This window comes from Pezoporus flaviventris, unplaced genomic scaffold, assembly GCF_033815535.1.
Source record: "Pezoporus flaviventris isolate CSIRO_AGI_PZ_B2104156 unplaced genomic scaffold, CSIRO_AGI_Pfla_v1 ptg000064l, whole genome shotgun sequence".
Lineage (NCBI taxonomy): Eukaryota > Metazoa > Chordata > Aves > Psittaciformes > Psittacidae > Pezoporus > Pezoporus flaviventris.
The window spans coordinates 186,214-205,656 of record NW_026892612.1 but is presented as its reverse complement, the minus strand read 5'-3'; positions in this window follow the sequence as shown (position 1 = coordinate 205,656).

Genomic DNA, 19,443 nt, shown 5'->3' with positions numbered 1-19,443 from the left:
TCTTGATAACTCCCACTTTCAAAGTTGTTTAGGGAGTCTTCAGAGACTCTCACATGATGTATAAACAGGCAATTAAAGCTTGTGTGTTGGGGCTGGGGGCGGGGGGGGATACTCTTACTCACCCTTTGGCTTTTCTACAAAAATGCTCTTACAGACAGTTATGCACTACCACCTTTGGATAAGATGCAGCAAGATGTAACTTCACTGCACATAGTACTTGGAAATTACTATTTCAAATTGTTATCATACCTTACCATTAGGGATGTCCCTGCTTAGAAGCAATTTACAGAAGCAGATGCAAGCTGTCTACAGGTTCGAATTCTAATATACTGCTTATCATGCCTCACCAGAAGGGCAGGTTCCCACCCTCAAAGGGCTCCCTTGCTAAGCAAGCAGAAGAGCAGTTCCCCACCCACAGAGGGGCCCCCGGTTGAGCTAGCAGTCACGTTTAGGTGCTAAGTCATAGTCATGCTAAAAAGCAAAGTTATTTCAACTAAGGCCTAATGGCTTGGTCTCAACTACATCAACCCTTCAACCATTAATTCTGAATATAGCGGTGCTCTAATACCAGAAAACTGCAGGTTTACTCTGATCACCTTCAGGTTTCCTCTCAGGGCAGAAGACAGCACACAGACCTTCACGAGGATTGAACTTGGAAGCTGGACAAAGAATAGAGCAATTAAAATTAGAGTCAGGATGGTGGGTTCAGCTGCAGTGCTGCTCAGGGCACTCAGAGGACCAGCTCTTTCCACTTCCTGTTTCATGAACCCAGCTTACACCAGCCCTTGCACTGTGACCTTATCAGCCTTTGGGTAGGCAGGAAGGAAACTGGTTGGCATTCTGCCTGCTGAATAACCTTTTACTTTTTCTCCTTTATTTCAAAACTGGTTCAGTTTCTCAGTTCAGTTCACCATTGCTGGGAAGAGAAGATTAGCCTGTGAAACCACTGCTAAAGTAACGTGTATGCTGGTCAAAATCCCCCAGCTTGTCTTTTTAATTTTCCATAGCAGAATTTTTCAAAAGAGCTCAATGCATTGGATACACTTCTATAGTTCAGTCCCTACTTTCACATCAGCCTTTTGAGTGCCCCTAATACAGTAACAATTTGTTTGTTTTACTGATAATAATTGTGGTAACCAAGTATCCTGTATCACTGAGAGCCACTGAAAGGCTGAAAGCCTTTAGGTTCAAAAGCTGATTTGATCCCAGAAACAACACTTTGCTTTCACCTCCTTCCTGCTTTAGGTTTGATTTGACAGGAAGCATGTGTTTGGCTAAACAGTTTATTTTCTCACTGCTTCCTATCTAGCACAACAGAAAATGACAAGAAACCTTGAAGGTGAACACTGGAGATATAATTAAGGTTTCCAATCAGATCATCATTACTTGGTACATTTCCAAGTGGCTTGACAATAAAAAATTGGCCTGAGTTATAATACGAATGCCTTAGAAGATAAAAATTAAAGAAGAGGCCATCTGCTCCAACATACTTGTACTGTGCTGATAATTCTTTCTTCCAGATTCACTATTACTGCTAGCTCTGAATGGCTGTGGCAGTCATTAAAAAAAATACCTGTGATTTCATTCAAGTTCTGTTGCAATATTTCACTGGTTTAATTTATAGCTTCTTTTACTGTTGAAAATCTTTGTTGGCCTTTTCCTTTTTATTTTTTTATTTTTGTCACTTAAAGAATATACCAAAGAGAAAATATTACAGTGGACACTTCTTAAGTCAATTAAAACATAGGAAATTGCATTATGTAAAATGGCTTCCCAATTCCAGTTAACAATACCATGTGTCCTCAGCTTAAAATTTCAATAATCTAGTAGACCAGTTTCCATAGTTTTTGAATTCTCTTCTTTCCAATAGATCAATTTCCTTAATTGTGCTTTTAATGCCCTAGACTACAGTGTGGTAAATTAAAACTAACCTGCTTTAAACAGGCAAGGAGCCTTCTGGGTGCCTTAGACAGCAGAATTTAAAAGCCGATACCCTTTAGGTACAGTTTTCAAGAATCTACATGAATCCAACTTATCAAGTTGTTTTCCTCATACATATCCTAAACTTTTCTATTTTATAATTGAAATCAGTCAGTTTTTTAATTTTTGCATACAATTTAGGGGTTTGTTTCTTCTTTTCTTTTTTTTTTTTTTCCTCTTGTGCATCAGTCACTAACCTTACACAGATAGTTTGCATTTGCATTATGTTTACCCTTATTTGCTTTGCCATATGTTATAGCATCTTCAGACAGAACTATTTTGCTCAGTGGCCTCATGAGAGTTGGGCTTGCTCAGCCTGGAGAAGGGAAGGCTCAAGGGAGACCTTATAAAAGTCTTCCAGTACCTAAAAAGGGCTACAAGAAATCTGGAGAAGGACTACTTACAATGGCCTGTAGTGATAGGACAACTGGGAATGGCTTTAAACTGAAAGAGGGGAGATTTAGATTAGATATTAGGAAAAAAATCTTCACTATGAGTGTAGTGAGCCACTGGAATAGGTTGCTTTTGTGTTTTAAACCCAGCTGGTAACTCAATACAATGCTGCCGTTTGCTCACTCTCTTCATTCCCCCCTCCTTGGGTGGGATGGGGAAAAGAACTGAAATAAGGTAAATCCCACGGGTTGAGATAAGAACAGTTTAATAACTGAAGTACGATATACTCCTACTACTAATCATAGTAATAATGATAAGGGAAATAACAAGGGGAGAGAACATAAAACTAAAAAGGCAAAGGAAAAATAATCAATAAACACAAGTGATGCACAACGCAGTTGCTCACCGCTCGCCAACTGATACCCAGCGTGACCTAAAGAGCGATCTCGGCCTTCTGCGTGACTGCCCTCAGTTTATACACTGGGCATGACATGCTGTGGTATGGAATACCCCTTTGGGTAGTTTGGCTCAGGTGATCTGTCTCTGCTTCCTCCTGGCCTCTTGTGCCCCTCCTCACTAGAAGAGCTTGAGAGCAAAAAGTCCTTGCCCCGGGTAAGCACTACAGAGCAACAACTAAAACATCAGTGTGTAATCAGCATTGTTCTCAGACTAAAGCCAAAACACAGCACTGCACCAGCTACTAGGAAAAGAAAGAAACAAAAAACCAAAACAAAACAAGTAAAACCAAAACAAAAAAAAAAAAAACAAAACCAAAATACCTTTTACAGTTGAAACCAGGGCAGTTGCCCAGAGAGAAGCTGTGTTCAGTGGCAGTGTTCAAGGCCAGGTTGGACTGGGCTTGGAACAACCTGGTCTAGTAGAAGGTATTCCTGCCCATGGCAGGGAGTTGGAAATGGATGATGTTCAAGGTCCCTTTCAACCTAAACCATTCTATGATTTAATTTCTGTGACTCTAAAACTGAGGTTTGCTCTTGGAGCCTTACACATGGTTGGGTTCTTCTAAGATCTGACAGTATTCTTTTAATTTCATCGTCTTCTGTAGCTATAGTAGAGCTTGACAAGAAAAAGTTAAGAATGCAAACATCACATCCTCAAATGAAGCCATAAACTAATCCATGTGTGTGATACAATAGTGGGATGGTAGGAGATGGGTCCTACTCTTTCTTGGAGTGCAGTCAGAAGGAAAATTAGTCTGCCCTTGTACATGTCCCTCTTTGGACACAAAAAGGAGTCGGCACAATCAGATCAATCTCCTACATGCTGCTCTAAGAAGATATTTAGCTTTTTGGCCAGCTAAAGACTGTTGTAAAGATAGCGATGATGATGAACTGTAGAAAAGCAAATCTGTTTCATGTTATTATTTTCAGATGAGCTCTCTCTTGCCTAGGAATGTCTGTATGTCTGGACTTGTAAGGTACCTTGAAAAATTATTGTAAAAAAGATGCATGAGTGTTTGTATAGCTTGTCTTCTGTTTGGACAGGAGAAGGTACTTAGAGTAGTTCAGACTGAGAAATGACATTATGCAGGCCTTTGATGGGAAATTGATACCTGATATGTAGTCAAACAATCCCATGCAAAAGCTTGGCTTAGAACTGGTATATCAGAATATATCAGTGGAAGTATTGTTTTTTATATACAGGCATTGGGATTGTAGTATAAATTTTTTTTTGGCAGAAGGCAGTATTTGGCTAACGTTTGTTAAGAGCTATTCTCTTTAATTCCTGGGGAAAAAAGTAGAAAAAATAATTCCACTAAAATGATTTCACTTTCTGCCGAGTCCTCTGTGTCATTCGTTGGCAAAGGTAATGGAAGAAAAAGTATCAGCAACAAAAAGTGACCATGAATTTTTTTTTTTTACATTAACAGCACTGACTCCAATTTTCTTTCCCATATTTGGTATTGCCTAAACTGTAGTAAACAACTGATACAATTTGTATTTCAAGCTGCTAGCCTTGGCCAATTTTCAAAAAGAACTGAAAGTACCTAATGTGGGAACTTCAATAATAATGTCCAAAATTACATTCCTGCCCTACTGCACCTGAAGCTAGAGGCATCTTCTTTCCATCATATTCTTTGATCTTTCATGCTTTACCTAAACACGTGAATCTACATGCCTCCTTCCACCCGAATTGGCCCATGCTGCAGCACAGTCTTTAAGTCTGCATGAAAACATACCACTTTAGGTACGCTTAGAAACCTTCCCTTCCCTTCCCTTCCCTTCCCTTCCCTTCCCTTCCCTTCCCTTCCCTTCCCTTCCCTTCCCTTCCCTTCCCTTCCCTTCCCTTCCCTTCCCTTCCCTTCCCTTCCCTTCCCTTCCCTTCCCTTCCCCTCCCCTCCCCTCCTCTCTCTTCCTTTCCCTTCCCATTCTGGCCCTGGCCAACCCCATGCAGCTGGTAATTCCCTGCGCTGCTTGTTCATGCTCTCTATAGACCCTTGCACTTAAGCCCAGAATCAGGCACTACACTTCCAGCATCCCTCTGGAAAAACATTTTAAATGTTGTCTGTAAATGCAGCCCAATGTGTACAGCTTCACCAATATGCAGATACTACATACTATTCACACTTTGTAACTCCAAAGGAGGAAGTATTGCTCGGTTTGTCTGATGTCAGGTTTCTTGTGTCTTTCTCTAAGGTTATGTTACAAACCAATCAACATGAGATGCACAGTACCAGATGGGGAGGGTGGCTGAAACTGATGGTAAGTCTCAAGAACTGACATCTAAAAAATGCCAGGCAGGTGAAGTCAGGAAAATACAGCAAAGCAATACAAGTTACACTAGCCTGGACTCTGCATAGTTTCAGAAAAAAAGTTTATCAGCCTCAAAATGCTTAGGTTAATGAACCTCAGGTGAACAAAAGAACCCTTTACTACTCTGCCTTTTAAATGTCTCATCTATTACTAGATGAATGATTCTCTGCCTTCATTAAAAAAAAGGTGGTTAGGATAAAATGATGAGGCTCTGCTTAGCACAAGCACTTCTTTTTTTCACATAGTAGGGAAATAATAAGAAGGGACAGAGCATTCAGTGTTAGATGTGAAGAAGTGAAGTGGCTAGAGAAGCCCATGTAAACCTTGGAAATGTATAGAAAAGAAAATGGCATGGATCCATCAACTTTTCCTGGAGTCCTGGCAGTGGACACATACTGGGAGGAAAAAAGAAGGAAAAAAAAAAAAAAAGGAAAAAAATATTAGCCACAGCATGGCTATTACTAGAGTTAAATATTAACTTGTCCAGAGGAAATGAAAGGCAGCAAAATATTGCAGGGTTACTGATTTTATTGTAACTTTATCCAAAACCATACTGTGGCAAGTATTCCGTAAACAAATAGGAAGACAGACCATCTTCTCCAAAGAATCTATATCACAGGCCAATATACTAAATAGCAAGTGAGTCAAGAACATATTCTGTTGTACTGACAAAAATAGAAAGGAAAACTAATGTGGGATAAAATAGATTGGAATAAGAAAAAGGGGGAAACCCAGCAAAACAGAAAGGTGGGTGAAAGGAGAGCAGAAAAGGAGAAGCAGAAAAAGTGGCAAAGGGTAATGATAGTAAAGTGGCAGGAGATGGTGGAAGAAACTGTTGTAATGAAGTTTGGACATTTTAAACAGTTGTCCATTCTCTCTGTTCATCTCTATTCATCCCATCCACCACTACTGCACTGTAGTATTATAAATGACTTCAAGTTTTGCTTGTCCAAGTTTTGCTTGTCCAAGTTTCTGGCAGCAGAGGCTGTAGAGATAATGACCAGGAGACCACCGTACATTTAAGAGCCAGTGACCCACACTGCAGCTTCCCCAGGCAGGTGCTGCATGCCCAGTGTGGTCTTCAGGCTGTGCAATGCCATGTCACACCGAACACCTTCCGCCACCACAGCCTGCGGCAGCTCGCATTCACCACTGCTGACAAAGCCTTGTCTTTAACAGGGCAACAAGAAGTTCTCTGGAGAAAGTCTTTCCCTTTTTTTTTGACAGTAGAAATGATGAATAGAGTTGCTTTCTTGCTAGGAAATCCTGTAACAGCTTGAAAGACTGGCAGGGGTAACTTGCTCTCTCGCTGCCATGAATGGGGTCTGCAAGGCATCTTGCTCATGGATTGGAGTCATGTTCAATGCCTGTGGCTCCCAGCACCCTAAAGGATGTAATTATCTGTGCTTTTATCTTTTTATTGTGTTAGGTCTAGCTAATAGCACTGTGATACCTTACAGGGTCTGAGCACTTCTCATACTGGGATGGACATAAACCAGCGCCTTCCAAGGCAAAACCAGAAGACTAAATTAGTATCACTCTAAAGAGCTAAACCCAGCACCTAGTAATAAAACTAAAGCATAATAAAGCTAAACCTTTACTCTCCAAGAACAATTGATGTACTCTTCTCCACCTGCAAGGTAGTACGTATGCATTCAGTACAAATGACATCAGGCAGTGCCAAAAGATTCAACAGTAAATGGAAATAAAACCCTTTCACTGAAAATAAAACCCTTTCACTGAAACTGCTAGGTCTTTTCCTCCCAGGAAAGCTAATTTTCTACCTTATCAGAAATAGAACAACTATTTGGGAAAATCTCTTCTTGTGGAAAATTAATTCAACATAATAATGCCTTTATCCTTTTTTTTATTACTTAATTACTGGTTTAAATAGGAATAATGAATATATTATTCTGAAGCAAAGCCATCCACACGGACTCTTACTAAACAAAAAACTCTGAGATAATTCCACAAACACAATAGTGTAGATCAGGAAGTTCATTTACGTTTGAAAGTTGAAAGAAAACAAGCATCACACAGCAATCATCTCAAACAATGAGACACATCTCTTGCCCCTATATGCAGTCATGTCCTAGTGTTTTCTCACAATACATCCACAACCTTGACTAAATCATAGCAAGAAGCCATGTAGCACCCACTACTTAACACATTATCATCTAGTCTGTGTAGGCTGTTCTTTAGGCCTGAAAGTAAAATAAATTGAGTTTTTAGGTTTATTACTACCAGACAGCTAAGACTGCTTTTCTTGCTTTGGGAGCACACACCCTGCTTGCTGTAGTGATTTATGAGATACTGTAATCCAGACATTTTTGTCATGAGTAGTACAGTCACTACAATGAGTATTAGAATACTTTCCAGACAGTTCATATGTACTAAATGGGGATCAAACTACATTATGCGCTTATAATGCAAGAAAACCATTTTATGCTGTGTATCTTCAGAATCCAGGGGATTTCAAGATGTCAGTCCAAGGTTAATGTACTGCAAGAGCACAAACCCAGTGTCAGTAAAGACCTGAATCAGGAAGAGGTCTGTGTCTCAAAAATCCTTTGTGTTGGGGCGTAGATAATGAACCATACCATAGTAAAGCAGGAGTGGGGAAGAGTGGTGGCGATGGGCAGCACTGTTTTAGCCTTCCTCCTACTGCCAGCCCTACAGATGTAGCCTCAGGTGGCTTTGAATGAGGGAGTAGCTCCCCAGCACGATGGTCTTCTGGTTTTTCACATGATATCGGCAGTGGCCTCTCAGAGCCAGTGAGCACTGGAGAAACGTATAGCTGCCTTGGCCAGGTGGGCAGCCGGAGGGGCAAGTGAAGAGGGGACATCGTGTGTCCTGCAGCTCACCTGAGGTAGGAGGGCACTGGCTGTGGTGAATAAGGTGCCTCACTTTTCTTCTGCCTTGATGCTGAGCTCCCCTGGGTGTGACAGTTAAAATGAACTTCCCCCATCTCCACTCTAAAAACAGCATGCACCTTGTAATATTTATCACAGAATCCTAGATGTCTTGATAATTAGTGTAAGTAATAAAATAATTATTCCTCACTGAAAATGGAAAACGCTGACAGTAGGGATTGGTTATAGCCAGCTACATCTGGCAAGCTGAACCACCAAAGGTGTGTTTTATTATACGTATCAAAATGTTACCTTTCTCCCGCTAGGCTGCTCATCTTTAAGAGTAACATTGCCACAAAGAAATCCATTCTTAGCCCTGTCACCACAATTAAGAAAATGTTAAAACTTGAAGAAAGTTTCCTTAGAGAAGGCGTTAACTGACTGACTTCAACAGAGCCAAGTAAGGTCTGCGTTTAACAGTATCAGGCAAGTTTTAAGTAGAAGCCCTTTAGCTAACAGTAACTAGCTGCCCCATCTCACTACTCTTTCACCACTAAATTTTTCTTAAATTCCTCCATTTTGTCTTTGTCCAATCCTCCCAGGATTACGCAGCGTCACATATGGAAATGTATAATTTTTTGCAGTGTCAGTCACTTATAAAAATTAAAAGTTAAGCATTTAGAAATAGTACATTATTCTCACTAGGTACTTAAAAACAATTAATGTAGTTTTATGCCTTCATTCAATGTAGCCTTTTATGCAGTTAATTTGAAACAAAACCACGCACTTTTAGATGAAAACTTTTTATTTGGATTATAATTTCAAATTAAACCATTACATAGCACTATTGTCTTCATGACAGAGAAATGCAAGAGTACAGCAATGTATGTTTGTGTTTAGTTAGATGCATACCTGTGTCAATACAAAAGTTTCAAAAACAAAGACATGATGGCTTGGCATGAAGAGAGGTTCCCTTACACTGTATAAGACACAAGTTTTTAAATGCCAGAGATGATCGCACTATTTGATAAGAAAGCATGGAAAGAATAACAGAAAGAAGAGAAAACATTCCCCTGATGCTCCCTGCATTGCTTTTTATTTCACATGCAATATCACAGTTTCACATTCAAGACTTGATGGAATAGCAGCCCTTTGCATAAGCTTCTATCAATGGGAGGACACTTAACAGCAAAGAGGACATACGAAGTTGGAATGCTAAAAGCCTAAGAAGGACATCTGTAGGTGAATATCTTGTTCACAGAGCAAACATTGAAGCTTGATATTAAGAAGATTCAGCTGCATCAGTGCAAAAGAAAATACCATTCAGCTCCATCCCTTGGGATTTACTTGTCTCCCTGTATCTGGTTTCCTGCTAGACTCAAGCAAGAGGTTGGCATTGACCATGTTGGGCTCAGGCAGTTTTAGGTAGTAACTGAGTACTCAGTTTTATTTTTGAGACCAGATTGTGGAAAGAAACTGATTCCGATCTGGGGCTCATTCAACAACAAAGTGCCTGAATCCTGCTTTACAAGGGCATGACATTTAGTGGATGTAATTCAAAGTTAAAACAACAGTCCTCTGAAGAAATACAATCCCAAACACACCAGCATGTCAAGTCCTTTTTCCCTAGTTTACTCGGAATTAAGAAGTGCCATCTACTTAGGTCGAATGTGTTTTCCTTTCACATTTCTCCAGTCCTGTTTATTAGCCTTGTTCTGAACACAAGAACATGCTGTCTGGAACAAATTGGTCTCCAATGCCATCTCACTTGTCACCTCATCAGGACTGTTGAGGCCACCTGAGATGCCTTTTCAGCTCCAAAAGTCAGTGTTTATTTATAGTGTGGTGCACATGAGGACTTTATGCCAGACTTGTAGCATCTCTGTGTATGCTACTCGGACTAATTTTAACTCCACTTGCTCCCACAGGTCTTTGGTGTTGAATTTTCCTGCTTTTCTTTGCAAGGACAGGCTGGTAGCCCCAGAGAACACTACACAGCTTAATTTAGTTTTTTAACAGAGTTGTACATTTGCTTATTTCCAGCGTCCTTCCTCTCTCCATCTGGTAATAAATGGTGGGAAGTTATGTCAGCAGTTGTAGTACCTTTGGGAAGTTTGGTGCCTGTAACTCTTGTCATGTGTATTACCCACTTGTAATTTGTTATGATGACTGATGACATGTTATGATGACTGATGACATGACTGAAGACCTTCCAGGCTCAACACTGAATCTTGCACTCACAGGAGTAGACTGAACAAAGTAAGGATTCACCTCATCTCCTGTGTAGGTATATTAGGTAATCCCAATCTTGTTTATAAACCTTGGGTAAAGAACAACACCTGCAGATATATCTGCAGGGAAGGAGATCAATACCTTGACTAGCTCCAGCTGGGTAGCAGCACTTTGTATTCTCCACAGCTTCCTCTCTCCATAGACAGAAAGAATTACTCATGCAGAAAGAAAAAGAGAAAAAATATTAAAAGCGAAAAACAAAAACCAAAAGGAGAGGAGAGGGGAAAGGGAAAGGCAGAAGGAGAGGGAGAGGGGGAGGAGAGGGGGAAGTGAAGGGGAGGAGGAGAGAAAGGGGGAGGGGAAGGAAGAAGGAGAAAGAAGAGAGGAGAGGGGAGGAGAGGGGAGAAGAGGGGAGGAGAGGGGAAGAGAGGGGAAGGGAGGGGAGGGGAGGGGAAGGGAAGGTGGGGGGAAGAGAAAGGAGAAGAAGGGGAGGGGAGGGGAGGGGAAGGGAAAGGAAAGAACTGAACATGATGGCAGAAAATAATAAAAAAATCGAGGGCAGTCATAATGTGGAAATTTATTAACTAAACCAAATCAGAGATCAATTTGTCTGACTTTGTTCTTAATTTTTCCATGACTTTGCATCTGGAATTTCATCATCAGTAGATAGGAAAATTTCTTCTGTTTTGATAAAAGCAGTGGTCAAAAACAGCTTTATATCATAAAAGGTGGCTTTTTCCCCATCTATATCAATTTTTCTTGAGGTATCTGACTTTCATCTAGCACTTTACAAGATTAATACCGATACCAATTGATCAAATGATTCCATGATCAATTCTGTTTAGTTTTCCTTCTGTTGGTGATTTCATTTTAAATGGAAACTTCCTCTGCAGCAACTGCCCTGATGTATAACTGATACAGAGGGTTGACCATTGTACAGGGGGCTAGTACAGGGGGGTTGTACAAGGGGGTTAGAGGAATTTGTTTAAACAAAAGGACTATCTGTTGTAAATGCCTGCTAAGCAGAACAGAGACCTCCGGTCCTGTTAATAAGCAGACGCCTGAATCTACTGATAAAGGGGAGAAGTAGAGGATTTACGGCTGGGACACTGATCAAACTCTACTGATAAAGGGGAGAAGTAGAGGATTTACGGCTGGGACACTGACCAAACTCTAAGGCCACACATAAAGACTAAAAAGGTGAAAAGTGCAAGAAGAGGAAGACTCATTTACTTCATCTTGAAGACCCCTACCCAGAGGAGGAAGACTCATTTACTTCATCTTGAGACCCCTGCCCATGACCAGAGGGGGCACTGCGCAGGCGCAGAGGACCTTCTGGCTCATTATAATACGAAGCGGGGATAGGACATGAATATGTATAGGCATATTGTACAACCTTATGAATATATATAACTTTAGAGAATAAATGTACAGGGAAACAACACTGAGGCACGCATGACTTTGAGGAATTATCCCCGTGCGTTTCAGCGCTGAATAAAAGCATACCTACTTTACAACTTTTAACGAGTTGTGGAGTCAATCCGCGCATCAAAACTACACTGATTTACCCATATGCAGAAAAGGACCTGTTCAAACAAATTCCTGCGTTTAGCCTCATTAAAGCAACATATAATTGTTTTTCTTGGCTGGACATTTGGTGACCAGTTTAGTTCACAATGCACAAAGCATGGCTGTTGAAGGCTCACAGGAGAGTAGAGGTCAGAAAAGAAAGCCAAGAACTTATTTACATTTAAAAATACTTTTAAAGGTTTAGAGCAATTATGATGCCAGATAAGGCTTTGAAAAAGAAACAAAACCTGTTTGGCAAGTTTCAGTTTGATACAAGCCAAGAGTCACCAGGAAATTCCATTCAACAGATGTTCCAACAGTACAAGAAGGGTCACTCATTGCATTTACTTAACTTTCCTGTCTTCAAAAAGGATGTAGTAGCTTTTTACATTTACCAATCAACATTTATATTTAACTTTCTTAAGAGCAATGGGGAAATGTTAAGGAAATGTGTATACATTCTTAAGCATTTTATTGATCTAAATCCTGATGGAACACTGTCTTTCTCGATTATTTTTTTGTCAGTCCAAAATCACTCCTATGTAATTTTTTTTACAGTGGATTTGCTTTACTGATAAACTCAATCTTCCTGCTGGCTAGTTGTAACAGGTCATTTCTCCCCTTTGTCACTTCAGTCAGTGCTTTTGAATGCAGCTAAACACGCTGATGCAGAATAATAACAGGATATGTGGGTTTGGCCAGGTGTTAAATTTCAAACTATTATCACTTACTTCATTGTCCTGATTACAAGCTGACTCTTTTTCTGTGCACTAGAAGGAAAAAAAACAACTCCCACCTGAATGGTCACCCAACAGTAACAGTGTAAATTGTTGCTTCAGCAGACAGCCGCAAACCCATCAAATGACCCCTGGTTATCAAATCTTCAGTTGTCTGGAAGGCTGCAGGGCCGTGGCCCAAACCTGCCTACTCTGAGGCTTATCCTGACACTCCTGGCTGCTGGTACTGCTGCCATTGCCATGTGTCCTGGGTTCAACAGTAGCAGTCATTTTTCTCCTTCTTGGTAGCTGGTGCAGTGCTGTGTTTTGACTTTCAGCGTGGGAGCAGAGCTGATAATGATGTTTTGGTTTGGCCAAGGACTTTGTGAGCCTCATGCTCTGCCAGGGAGGAGGGAAAGCCAGGAGGAAGCAGAGACAGGACACCTGACCCAAACTGACCAAAGAGGTATTCCATACCACAGCATGTCATGCCTGGGGTGGGGGGTAACTGGGAGTTACCCAGAAGGACACGGGCTTCTGGGTGGGATTCGTTTCTTGGCCGGTGGTATTGTATTCTCTTCCCTTGTTATTTTCCCTTATCATTGTTGTCGTTGGTGGTATCGGTGGTGATTTGTGTTGTACATTGGTTGCTGGACTGTTCTTGTCTCAACCCGTGGGAGTTGCACTCTTTCGATCCTCCCCCCCATCCCTCTGGGAGCGGGGAAGGGGAGAGCCCTGGGGGGGGGGGGGGGGGGGCTCGTTTTCTTCCAGCCTGGCACCACTCACTGGGAATGAATGAACAAGCTGTCTGGCTAGGGTTTAAACCCCGACACCATGTCTCTTCCTGGTCTATCTATGGAAGAAATAGCAACGCCAGGAGGAGTAGTGAAAGCAGCATCTTTGGTGACACCAGCCACAGCAGGAAAATCATGAACACCAACACTGCTAAGGATGAGAACAGCAGTAGGCGTGCCCAGAAAGGAATAAACCTGAACCTGCGTGTGAAACCAAATGGTGTTCTGACTAAGCCTATAACCAGAATAATGCAGATGCCATCCAGCAAGCTGCAAATGGGCTTTAAAATTAATTTTGCACACAACAGAACATATTACATTACCGGTTGCAAATACACTTGCTTATAGCAAAAAGCAACTACTTCTGCCACAACGATAGTAAGCAAGAGGCAAGCATTGTGCTTTTCAAGGATGGGGATGTATCATGAACCGTCCCAGTTCTCTGAGTTACTAGCTGACACCATGGAGTCACTGGACATTTTTGTACCTAGATTTGAAACATTCTTTCCTAGATTTCTTAAAAATTGAAACTATGTCTTTGCAGAGGCTTCCTTGGGTACCTTAATTTATTTGTATGTCTGAACCCTAGGCTGACCATTATTTTATCAGGTCCAGTATCAATGAACTGTAACTCCCCAGAGGAAAACTATGGTTTTATTATGGAATATTTTTCCTATAGTGAATTAGTGAAAGAAATTTCCCAGTGATTAGTGAAAGAAAGGATGGGTAGCAGCTGTATCCTTTTTAATCATTTTGTAAATCCCTCAGAGTCATCCGGCTGTATTTATTTCCAGCACAGTGTCATGCTAAGCCATTCTGGGCACAGCATCATCAACACTTGCCACATACTAAGATTGAGAACCATTCACGAAAACAGATGAGCCATGCAGGGACTTATCCTGGGTTCAGCAGTAGCAGTCATTTTTTCTCCTTCTTAGTAGCTGGTGCAGTGCTGTTTTTGACTTTTAGCCTCAGAACAGTGCTGATAACACCAATGTTTTTTAGTTACTACTCAAATGTTTAGTCTGACCAAGGACTCTGTGAGTCTCACACTCTGCCAGGGAGGAGGGGAAGCCGGGAGGAAGCAGAGACAGGACACCTGACCCAAGCTAGCCAAAGAGGTATTCCATACCACAGCACATCATGCCCAGGATGTAACTGAGAATTACCCATCAGGGCTGGTTCACTGCTTGGTCAGGCTGGGTATCGACGGGCGGTATTGTATGCTCTTCCTTTGTTATTTCCCTTATCATTATTATTATTGGTGGTAGCAGTAGTGATTTATGCTATACCTTAGTTACTGGGCTGTTCTTATCTCAACCTGTGGGAGTTACATTCTTTTGATTCTTCTCCCCATCCCTCCAGGAGCAGGGGGGAGGGAAGAAAGAGAGGAGAGTGAGCGTGCTAGACTGTGTGGCTGACAGAGTTTAAACCACGACAGGACTACTGTTTGGATAGAGGAAATACTATTTATTCAACTTTCTCTTTCTGTCTTTGATAGAACACAAGTTGTCCATGCCCCATTCCCTCAGGGTGCAAAAATCTTTATATTGGAAACGCCATACACTTCACAGCAACCCAACATAGGGGGATGTTGAGTGCACCCTCAGCAAGTTTGCCAAAAACACCAAGCTGTGTGGTATGGTCAACACACTGGAGAGAAGGGATATCATCCAACAGGACCTTGACAGGCACAAGAGGTTGGCCCATGTGAACCTCATGAATCATAGAATGGTTGGGGTTGGAAAGGACCTTAAGATCATCAAGTTCCAACCTCCCTGCCATGGGCAGGGACTCCTCACACTATACCATGTCTCCCAAGGCTCTGTCCAACCAGGCCTTGAACACCGCTAGGGATGGAGCATTCACAACTTCCTTGGGAAACCCATTCCAGTGCCTCACCAACCTCACAGTAAAGAACTTCTTCCTTATATCAATCTAAACTTCCCCTGTTTAAGTTTAAATCCATCACCCCTTGTCCTGTCACTACAGTCCCTGATGAAGAGTCCCTCTCCCGTATCCTTGTGGGCTCACCTCAGCTATTGGAAGGCTCCACACAGAACAAAGGCAGGTGCAAGGTCCTGCACCTGGGTTGGGGCAATCGCAGGCACAGCTACAGGTTGAGTGGAAAATGGATTAAGAGCAGCCCTGCAGAGAAGGACTTTCAGATGTTGATTGATGAGAAGCTCAACATGATTTAGCAAGGTGGCCCAAAAGTCAACCATATGCTGGGCTGCATCGTAAGAAATGTGGCCAGCAGGCTGAGCAGGGTGATTCTCCCATTTACTATGCTCTGGTGAGACCCCACCTGCAGTACTGTGTGCAGTTCTGGCCTCCAACACAAGAGCGACATGGACCTCTTGAAGGAAGTCCAGAGCAGGGTCATGAAGATGATCAGATGGCTGGAGCACCTCTCCTATGGACACACACTGAGAGATTTGGGCTTTTTCAGCCTGTAGAAGAGAAGGCTGTGGGGAGACCTTAGAGCAGTTTCCAGTACCTAAAGGGGGCCTACAAGAAATCTGGAGAGGGACTTTTTAAAAGGGCTTTTAGTGACAGGACAAGAGGAATGACTTTAAACTGACAGAGAGGAGATTTAAATAGGATATTAGGATGTTCTTCCCTGTGAGAGTGGTGAGGCACTGGCACAGCTTGCCCAGAGAAGCTGTGGATGCCCCATCCCTGGCAGTGTTCAAGGCCAGGTTGGATGTGGCTTTGAGCAACCTGGTCTAGTGGAAGGTGTCTGTGCTTATAGCAGGGGATTGGAGCTAGATGACCTGGAAGGTCCCTTCCAGCCCAAATCATTCTGTGATTCTGAGATATGTGATTGAGCAGATAACTCTTGGGAAATGCTTATCACATTCAGTAAACAATTCTTATTACTGTTTGGCTTCTACATCTCTCCTTTTAAATGTGTTCAACATTTGTAAATACACTGGCTCTTCTATGCTTGAGACTCCAGCCAGCTCAATTCTGTATCCATACAAAGGGAATTTACTAAATGTAAACAGTGTCCCAACTGACTATCATTTGGTCCTAAAGTCACTTCTGTTCACTTCAATCTCGGTATGAGAATTCAAAGCAAAATAGTTATATAGATAGGCCTGACTACAATGACACAGATTTTCCTCCTCTCTAAATTAATGTTAACAAAAGTAGAACAGGAGAATAATAATAGTTCTGTTGAAAAGTCCTGAGCACACACTCATGGAAACTTTTAAGAGGCTAATAAATAGGACTATTTGAGTGAATGAAGCTTTTCTTCTCAGCTTGAGACTTCAATGGCTGAAACTGGTATGCAGCCAAATTAATATTAGATGCTCTCAGCAGAGTTGAACTCTCTTATTAAGCAGAAGTTTTAGCTAGTCTGTGATTAATGTTGTGTATTGTTTTGATGTAAGGACAACAAGAGGATTTTTTCAAAAGTAATTATATTGGCCAGTCTGAAGAAATGCTTTCCAGATTTGATGAACAGAACAGCAAACAGAAGACTGCATCTCTTGAAGAGAACACTGGCTCACATATGTATGCTTGTGTGCATACCAAGGGTATCTGGAGGAAAGTACTGAGATAGCTAAGCCTGCTGAGATTGCCTTGATGATAATAAGCAGCATTCAGTGGGCCCACCCTCCTGCCACAGCCTCCAAGCCAGTTCAAAAATATTGCTGATTTTTAAAACCAAATTTATGGTATATCATCTTGTCAGAATATGAATGCCAACATACGACACCTTCTGTCAGAAAATCTGTGTAACCCTTTTTATGCTGGTTAGTACTTACAATAGAAAAAACCCCTCCAAACTGGATTGTGTAATTCTGTTTTGACATGACTGGTGTTACCCATTGTTTACACCAAAGAAGAAAAGCACAGACATAACTTTCTGAAACTTACACACTGAAATCCATATGGGTACATTTAAATTTTCACTTGTATTCACTGGTATTTAGGAAGCAAAGTTTCATCTTAGCATTCTTACAGACAGCTTCTGCTCACGAATGTAAGTGTTCACATTTTATGAAATGGGAAAAGTTAGCTAGTTTTTTTAGCAGCACAAATTTGCATTGACTCATTCAGGAAAGTTTTTGTCAAAATGAGTATCCACATACACATTTTTATTAGTTATCAGGGTACTCCCCACCTACTAGTAGAAATAATAGCAAAACACTTTGGGGCATGCTAATGTTGCTAATAACAATAATAATAGATAGCTCATCCCCATCTTTAAAACGGAGGGTCAATGATAAAAATAATGAGTAAACTGTAAGGGGATTGCAGTGGGACTAGAAAGAAAACATAAAAATAATAATATTATCCACCTTTTAGCTAAAAGCACCTGAATACATGGTTCCAGTTGAGCACTTCCTTCTTTAAAAGACACCAAAATAAATATTCAAATTAGGAAGCAACTTGAAACACAGTACGCTTGTTCACCCATGCTATATTTAATCTGGTGGTAAGCAGAGAGTTGTGTTACTTTATTCATTTTTGCTCCTAGTGTAAGCAACGAGTGTGAGTTTGCTCGCAGGGTTGGAACTGTGCAGTGCTGGGGAGCGCCAGAGGAAGGCACAGCCAGTACTGCTGCTTCTAAACTTAGTAAAGCACAGGAATGAGCATATCGCTAAGAAAAACTGTGAATTTTATTTTTTTTTTTTTGAATACACCTTTCTAATGCTTAGCTTTATTTTCTACCTGGCCTTTCTCTCCCACATTGTTAAGAGTGTTACCTTAAGGAAAAGAGTCCATACTTCTAAAGGTCTGAGACCCAGGAAAGGGGACAGGCTTTCTAGTTTGTACAGTCTTACAAGATCTTTGTACAGAGGTTTTTGTAAGGCCTTGGCTTTTGCATTTGCTCTAGTACTACATTAAATACACCTTTCATCTAGAATAGCTACAGATCCACTCATCACACAGAAGACCTTTTAAGAATAACACACCTAATGTTTATCAAACATTGAGGTCTTTACAGGCCGAGTACTGCCAATGGGTTTGGGGCCTATTTCCCCAAACCTTCCTCTCCCCAGAACACAAGCAATAACTCATGAAATGTCATTTTGTAGAAAGGGTAAGAAAGCAAAAGTGAAGGTAATGCATAGATAATCTGAAAACAACGTAGCCAGTATTGAGATGTGAGAAGTCTGAAACTATGAATGCCTCACTGGGGAAAGGCAGAAAAATTTACGAGACTTTTCCTGGGGGATTTATATAGCTGTAGAAATTCAGCCAAATAAATAGTCTGAATTCAGCAGTGTTGCCAGTAGCTACCACAGATTTGTTACTCACTGTATATTCCCTACCTCATAATGACCTGCTTGCTCCAGACAGAAATATAGTTCAGTAAAACTGCAATCTGTGAGGAGTTTGGTTGGTTTTATTAAAACTATTTCCAGAGCTAAATACAAGAGTTGATGGATACTGGGTAATGTTTCAAATGAAGGTATGTAAGAAAGCATCATAACTAAGTATTGCAACAGCACTTTGATCAGGTACCAAACTAATCCTGTATCATCCAGACCAGTCCAGAAGTAGTTTCCATCTGGTAGCAGTTTTCTCCTTAAGGAGCATCACAGTAATAGCTTAAAACAGTCTTTCCTAGATTTCACTATAGTTACAGCAGACTACTGCATTGTTAATAGAACAGCCAGAGAATGTAGGTGCGTAAGTAAGTGTACTGGCCATATACTGCTTTTTTACCTATGCCAATAATTACAGCCTATTACATACACTCTCAGAAATGCAAGAACACTGGGGAAGAGAAGGGCAATCCAGAAGGCTGGAGGAGATCTCAGGGAGGACTGTGTGGTGGGACAGCAGCAGCCAGACTGTACAGCCAGAGACAGGAGCAGATCTGGCAGCTGCTAAAGAAGGTACTCAGATAAAATGTTTACTCTGAGCAACAGCCTCTCCACAGGCTAGTGTAGAAAGCAGAAATAGCCCAAGCCTGACTTACGTCAAGCAGTGGTTAGGGGCAGGCATTGTTTGCTGCCTAAAAGTTGTGAGCAAAGTAAAGGAGGCTTCTGGCTCTCTGAGCCACTGTAGCACCTGAGGGCCAGTTGAACCTGTCTGCTGATGACCACAGCTACGTTACATTCAAACACTTGTGTTTCCCAGGCACTGAAGAGGCACCATGTTCATGTAA